Source organism: Macaca mulatta, chromosome 4 (genome assembly GCF_049350105.2).
Source record: "Macaca mulatta isolate MMU2019108-1 chromosome 4, T2T-MMU8v2.0, whole genome shotgun sequence".
In the NCBI taxonomy this organism is placed as follows: Eukaryota; Metazoa; Chordata; class Mammalia; order Primates; family Cercopithecidae; genus Macaca; species Macaca mulatta.
In genome coordinates this window covers 92,845,900-92,852,934 of record NC_133409.1, presented here as the reverse complement: position 1 = coordinate 92,852,934, position 7,035 = coordinate 92,845,900, and the positions used below count along the sequence as shown (strand labels likewise).

The window sequence follows — 7,035 nt, the reverse complement described above, 5'->3', positions numbered from 1 at the left end:
TCCAAACCACATTCACTATTTACACTTCTGCTTTGCTCCTCTGCCTGACTCTTTTCTTCTCCCTTATTGGTAAAACTTCTTAGTCTTAGCCCTAACCCTGAAAAGGTCATGTGAAAATTCACATCAGGCATGTCAGAGAAAATCATGGCTGTTGGAGTAAAAGTTTAGAAGGTTTTTGCTCTAGAAGTTTAAAATCTTACATTTCAATGTTTTTTTTTGAATATCTTAGAACTCTGTTAAGTTACTTAAGTGAACACAAAAGCATGAGTAGCTGTCACTACTTTGAAAAATTAGAATTTGGTACTTATAAGTTGCTTTATATGCCCTATTGAACCATCCTCTTACTACTTAATAACAAAGAATTTGCATGCAAAATTATAGTTTAATATCTCTGAAATTTTATATTTGACAGTAATTTTTTTCATATAAAAACACTACTATAGATTTTAAAATTGTAGAATAATTAAAAATGCATACATGGTACAATGTGGACAGATAATCATTTAATACATAGAGAGACATAAATTTTGTCAGAGAGGGTGTGCTTGCAGGAGACTATTTAACAGACCCACCATTAAAGAGACCTTCCCAGTAATTATTTTTGTATTTCACCCTCCTCCCTTCAAATGCTATTGGACTGCAGGCAAATTTTAATCTTAAATACTAAACCAGTGATAATAGCATAACCATCTTGAGTGGTACATTCAACACATTGCAAAAATTATTACGTTTCTGTTGGTCTGATTTATTTTAGGTTCACTGATTCCTCTAGATTTAGACACACAGACTATCACTAATTTATGTTGATGACACAATACAACATTTAGTTGAAAAGAAATAATTTATGAACTAAGAAAATAGTTCATGAGCTTTTTGCAAATTAGCAGTTTTCTCCTTGATCACTGGTAGACTCAAGTCCATTCTAGTTAATTCATCTTCATCATAGGTAGTTACAAAACAAACATTATGAGCAATTACTCAGGTTTGTTTTAATTCCCTAGATAGAAATGTTAAGTCCTGAACTTAGACTTAAAATAAAATTCACTCTAAGCAGTGTTTAATCATTTAAAGCAAAAAAAAAAAAAAAGTTTGCTTCCTTAAGTAAGATCATGCCAGGTAGAAAACCTAAGTCCTAATTAAATGCGTTCTGTTTATGGAAAGCACCTAACACGGTACCTGGCATATAGTGGGTGCTCATTTGGTGATAATTATAGTTATTAGCAGAATCAAAACTATGCCAAATGCTTCAGAACTCCCAGTCTCTTTTCTCCATATTCTATTTCCTTCTAAATATCTCTAGTACCTTATCCTATGCAATTTAGGATTTTTGCACTAATCACACTCAAACTGCAGCTTCCTAGAGTAAGAGAGGGATGGACAAATCAGGAAGGCTTGTGTGCAGTATTTTCAGAGTCAAGGCTTTCCTGAAAAAGATCCGGTTTCAAATTATCAACATATCAACTACAAAGAGCCAGTATTTTCTTCATACACTGACCAATCTCCAGAAGCCAAATTTATATCTGAAAATCAGCATCAAAATAACAATTTTAAGAGATTATTTTGAAAAATTAAAGTTTTTTTGTGTTTGACCAAGTATAGCTCTGAATCAGCCTAGATTTGGGAGAATCTATTATCACCAAAGATAATGAAGTGCATTGCCCTTTTGCATAATTGAAAGGAAAAGACAAATGTTCCAGACTTAGACCCAACTTCTTTTTGATACACCTCAAAACCAAAGGGAAGACAGAAAAGAGATAAGAATAAGGTTAAAAAATAATAATAATAATAATGATAGAACTCAATGATAAAACATGAGTTTTCCTAACGTTTTTAAAACAACGTAGTATTTTTTTCCTCTAAACTTTTGTTCCTAATTTGGCATCCTTCACTAAACAAAAACCAAAGAAACTTCTGCATAGCAGCAAAACCTCTGAGGAGAGTTTTCCTGCATCCTTTATACTGCCTTGTCTCACTCCAAGCCCAGAGCTGGTGCTAAAATCAATGACATAAGACTGGGCCAGGGAAGAGCCCCAAGAAAGACCCCATGGGTTTTAGGTAAAGTTTTACGATTTTCTTTTCTCCACAACCGAAATTATCCCTTTAAGAGTGTGTGTCTAAGGCATGTGCTTCATACTGACACCACATTAAGGAAATGGAATAAACCACTCCCCATGCTTTCTTGAGCTTGGCTTCCTGTTCTATACAAAAGGAGGACGCAACTTGGATTTACCTCAATTCTCGCCTTCCTTGCCGAGGCAGATGTCTTAAGCACTCTATTTTAAGGATTCAAAGCCCATAATATTACTAATAACTCCACATACTTGTTTGCATTTCCCATGGTACATATAAATGTCAGAAGCAATGACTTGCAGCCCCCTTTAATCTCGTGACAGCTTTATTATCATTGGTTGGCTGAACTTCAAGAAAAGTTATGACAGTGGCGAAGTTCTGCAAACTGCAGCACATATTTCGGTAATTAGGTAAAGGAGGGAAAGCTACGTTTAGAATGCACAGCTGAAATTATTTGCTAAACACATAAGATGCTGAGGTATATCACATTCCTCCCAGGACAGCTTTTGAAGGGTGATTTACAAAGCATTTCTTTTTACTGTTTTGCCATTTCTTCCCCCTCCAGTTAGGCTGTTTTAGCAGCAGCTCTGACTTGAAAATGGATCTTCTGATAATGGAAATGTAGTATTTGCAATATGAGAAGGTGGAAGGAGGGAGTGGTCTGAGAGGCTGTGGTTTTCATTTTGTTCTATATTGAACTCAGCTTTCTGAATGACTGCATCTCTCTCATGAATGCTTTAGCGTTGAATATCGAAGCTGATTTTTTTTCATAGTTTTGGAATCAGGCCAAGGTTTTCTAATCTTAGAAACTATCACATAAACTGTTTGAAATACGTTTTTGATCCCACACAAACAAAACCATTTGTCTTTTTACAAATTTAACTATCAGTAAAGTTCACACTAACAATTACCAGTAATCAAGTTGCTGTTTTATTGTATCTCGTTAAAAGGTCATATACTTCAAGAATTACTTTAAGAGATTTTCCAGTAAGGTAATAGATTTCAATGACAAACTTCTTCATTCAGTTTCCTTTCGAACCAAAACCATGGACAGTTTGAGAAAATAAACTTTGTGAAGGAAAAAAATCCAGATTTTGCTTAAGTGCGTACTTTTAGAATTGATATAATTAATATCCAATTTTAATTCCCAAAACTAGCCTGCTCAGGCTAGTAGTTAAATAAACTATTAAGCTACCTATTAAAAACCTATGATAAGCTGGGTGCAAGGGCTCATACCTGTAATCCCATCACTTTGGGAGGCCAGCACGAGAGTATCTCTTGAGGCCAGGAGTTTAAGACCAGCCTGGACAACATAGTGAGCTCATGTATCTACAAAAAAAAAATTTTAAACCAAAAAAGACGAAGATAAAACCTGTTTATTGACTTCTGAAAACCTCCAATTTTTGTTTTGATTTGAAATTTATCTATTTTGATCGAGTCCAACAGCTTTCTTTAAAGTTAATGTGAATATCATTTAACAAATTTACAGAAATTTCTTACATTTTCACAGAAAAAAATACGTTGTTGTAAACTGAAGGAGAAATCGCCAATTCTATTTCTACTATTCCCTTTGTATAACTTATGATGAAGCCTATAACTTATGATGGAGAAATACAGAACCGAATTCTCCCTTTTCTTCCTTTCCCTTCCTTTCTCTTCTTTCTTCTTCTCTCTCTCATTCTGCCCCAAATTATGTATATTGGACATTGATCCAAAATAGCTTAAAAGAAACTTAAAATATATACAAGATAAAGCAAAATAAAATAAATTATAATAAAAAGATTAACCCAAGAAAAAAAAAAGTTAAAAATGAGAACCTTATAAAATATATGTCATTATCCAATGCAATTACTAAAAGTTGGCTATGAACTGACTTCAAACAAAATGAAGAATTTGGTTGATCATATGATTGGGTTATCAATGTTTTTAAACAAAAGCAAAACCAAATACTCAGAGAAGGGCAGATTCATGATAGCAGAATGAGAAATAAATTTCTTCAAGGATACTCGTTAAAAGGACATTGTACAGTATCATGCATTAAACAGTGTCATCTATTAATACCACACCCTTATAATAAGCAGTACAAAGGACTTCAGAAATTTGTCATAGTGTTTTCTCCTTAGTCCCATGTTTCTTACCAACATCCACTTGGGGAAATGCCATCCTACAAGTGGGCTATCATGTTTTGGCTAAATTCAGGAGTATACTCTTATCTAAAATAATAGATGCACTGTATATCTTCCAAGTGATCTTGCATCAGCATTATTTCTTTCAGTTTAGCTTTTGTTAGAAACACTGGGACACACTGAATACAAGATTATACTTCTGAAAAGAATATAGATTATAACTAGTCTATGTTGCAACACAGTACAGATTATTATGATTTAACATTCAGAAGAATTCCAAGAGATTTGATCCAACCCTTGTGTTTCCCTAAATAGATACCTTCTAGAAAACTAAGGGTTTCCCAACTACCCATATTCAAGCTTACCATTTACAAGATTACCAGTAAATAAAAAGAGAGAGAGAGAATGCCAAAATCTGAGATACGTTTCATAGAAAAGAAATCAGCAGAGGTGCACAACTGTCAATTGTACTTCAACAATTACATGGATGTCAATCAAGCATTTGAATAAAATTTGTAGTAATATTTAAGTGTTTCAGATAAAATTTCTTTTATACATTTATACATAAAAACTTATAATTTTGCATTCTATTTTCTGAAAGATGTTTAAAACCATTTTATACTCACCATACTTTCTTTAAGTAAAATGAGCTTTTGTCAGCTGTTTTTATTTTTGATTATTTGGCTTTCAAAATGAAGATTAGTTAAAACTAAATGCAATAAATATTGATTTAAATTTTATATCAAAAGCAAATATGATACAAGCTCTACACAGATAAGTATTTGATTTCTATGAAATCCATTTATCTAAAGCTTAATCCAGTATTTGCTTTGTTATTAAAACTCATTAGCTATCCAATATTTTAAAATTAGAAGTCAGGACTAATATAAAAACCCTCCTCTAAAGTTATAGGGTTCTGAAAAATTATGAGAATAAATGTGGTCAGTAATTTCAATGCTCTGATATAACCTTGACAAGAGTACTTGATAATGAAGTCTTGTTTCTCCAGTTTTCTCTAGTTTTCAAAAAAGGGGAAATTAGAGGGGAAAAACCTAAATCAAAAGGTGGCTAATGTAGACCAATGAATTTGTGCAAAAAAAGAGAAGCCAAAAAAAAAAAAAAAAAGGCTATTTTTAAAATTTTTAAAGAGTTTTATTACAGGATGTTAGTATTCAAGACAGGTCAGAGAACCTTATACTTTTAATCCGATATTGGGTAACTAGATTTAAAGTGTTACTTGAGTATTTTTCTCATATTGTCTTTTGGGCAAAAGCCCTTCTCAGTGACTGTTTAAGAGATGTTACTCTGATCAGTTTATCCTTAATAACTTGACACGTCAATCCATGGATAGCTTCTATTGTAGTTTTACTGCTGTCTCTGTTGGCTTTGGCACGTTTGTCTTCTGATTTTCGATCATGTGCTTCTAAACCCAACAATGAAACTCAGTGTACCCACCCAATATTTATTCCACAGAAACTGAAGCAATTTGCAACCCAAAGAGAATTTGAAATACAAGACTTCTAAGGCATAGTATTGTTTGCAGTGTACACCAAAGTCTTCTATTTTATTAAGCAGGATAGTCCGATATTCAGAAGGTCCTTCATCAGGAGGTTTGTAGCCCTTTGAGTATGTCCTAAAGGTATCAAGATTCACTTTCCCTGCAGATATTGTTCTTGTTGGATCAATCACCACTGCTGTAAAAGGTTCCTGGAACCGCTTATTGAGCAGCCAAGTACTAACATGAAGCCAGAAGGGCAGCAGCCATGGCCAGGGTGCCTATAATATCATCCGATTGCATTTTTAAGGTAGCCAATCTTTTTGGCATTTTCTATGTATGTGGCCATGTACTCATATGCAGCAGCCTGAGAATTTTCTTGGGTTTCAGTGTCCTCCACAGGCAAAGTAAAACTGCCCATAATAATTGTGGCTCCTTTCCTGGCATCAAACCCATCACTTCCAAGTTGCCCCCGATCTGGCATGCATCACCATCTTCAATAGAGCCAATGCTGAGATTTTGCAGTACTTTAAAGTAATGGTGATTGGTAACCCAGGGCTTTGCTGCCAAGATTTCTTGCTGCTGCTTCTTGTCATATTTGTAGCTTTCATGGATACTCTGAGCTTCTTGCATGTTGTTGGCCAGTTCCCAGGTTTTTTGGACCATACCGCTCCTGGATGTCACCATCACTGAGGAATCAAAACTGTTGCCTCTATAACCAAGATGCAACTTTAGCTCCCTAGATCTCTGTGCGTGGGTTTCAGACCCTATGCACCACATGAGAAAACTCTTTTTTAAAATTTGTATTTGTTTTTTTTATTTGTTTATTTATTTATTGAGATGGAATCTCCCTCTGTCACCCAGGCTGGAGTGCAGTGGCATGATCTCAGCCCACTGCAGCCTCTGGCTCCTGGTTTCAAGTGATTCTCCTGCCTCAGCCTCCCGAGTAGCTGGGATTGCAAGTGCACACCACCATGCCCGGTTAATTTTTTGTATTTTTAGTAGAGATGATTTTCGCCATGTTGACCAGGCGTCTCAAACTCTTGACCTCAGGTGATCCACCCACTTCAGCCTCCCAAAGTGCTGGGATTACAGGCATGAGCCACCACACCCAGCCAGAAGCAAACTCTTAACTAGATTCTTGAGACAGCCATAACACCTTTAATTTTTTTTTTGTAACAAGTCTTTCGCTTAAGTCATTTGGAGCAAGTAAATTTTGGCAGCATCACTTTAATTTCAAAATCAGTAACTGTATATTTTTAAAATGTTATCTATTTTACAAAAGACACTTTTATTATGTGTGATATGATTATCTTTTAATTGAATACTAGAAATTTAGCTATG

At 34.6% G+C, this 7,035-nt stretch overlaps 1 pseudogene; it reads right to left on the bottom strand.

Annotated features, from left to right (window-relative positions):
• Positions 1-5,446: 5,446 nt before the first annotated feature.
• Positions 5,447-6,378, bottom strand: LOC706984 (COP9 signalosome complex subunit 5 pseudogene; annotated as a pseudogene).
• Between the last annotated feature and the right edge of the window lie 657 nt (positions 6,379-7,035).